At 30.4% G+C, this 631-nt stretch overlaps 1 protein-coding gene across 1 annotated transcript in view; it reads left to right on the top strand.

Annotated features, from left to right (window-relative positions):
* klf5a (Kruppel-like factor 5a) overlaps nucleotides 1-92 on the top strand; it is an 8,768-nt gene extending 8,676 nt beyond the window's left edge. The window contains exon 4 of the mRNA XM_017458214.3: nucleotides 1-92. This exon is cut by the window's left edge and continues 3,070 nt beyond it. The gene's annotated coding sequence lies outside the window, so the exon portion shown is untranslated.
* Nucleotides 93-631: the final 539 nt, after the last annotated feature.

The following is a 631-nucleotide window of genomic DNA, read 5'->3' as shown; positions in this document are numbered from 1 at the left end:
TATTTCTAAATTCATTGTCTTCAAAATGACAAAAGTTGTTTTTTGCCAACTGAATGAAACAAAATCCTAATAAAAAAAAAATATCACAGTGACATTTTCACTTGTTTGCTTCTCACTGTTATTTATTTATTTATTTATTTATTTATTTAGCATGAACTTTATCTCTAAAAAAAAAAAAAAAAAAATTGTTGTTTTCATTCCTTGGGACTTATCTGCCTTCTGTATACGGGGACAGAAAGGCCGCCGTCTGTTAACAGAGTTAAAGGATGACGTAGTCAAGGATAACGTGTATTAACCTCACCTATATACGACACGCATCCGGACGCCGAGTCACATTACCATCCAGTTTACTGGACTGTCAAATCTATAGACAATGTTTTAGAAATATATTTGACAATATTCCGAATTTTTCCTGCTTTTTATCCACGGACTTCAAGAAATTACACCTAACAACTGAAAATATCTTTCATGTCGAAAAAAATGACGTAATGCTTCTTACTGAGATCATTATAAATCAAATATAATATTATTCGGCCTATTTTGAGACACGTTTCGTATTCTACTGGTAAATCTTTTTTTTTTTTTTTTTTTTTTTTTTTGGATAAATCACCGAGTGATTTAAAAGGAACTC

Source organism: Ictalurus punctatus, chromosome 26 (assembly GCF_001660625.3).
Source record: "Ictalurus punctatus breed USDA103 chromosome 26, Coco_2.0, whole genome shotgun sequence".
Classification (NCBI taxonomy): domain Eukaryota; kingdom Metazoa; phylum Chordata; class Actinopteri; order Siluriformes; family Ictaluridae; genus Ictalurus; species Ictalurus punctatus.
The sequence above is the reverse complement of the archived record's forward strand: the minus strand, read 5'-3'. Positions and strand labels throughout refer to the sequence as shown.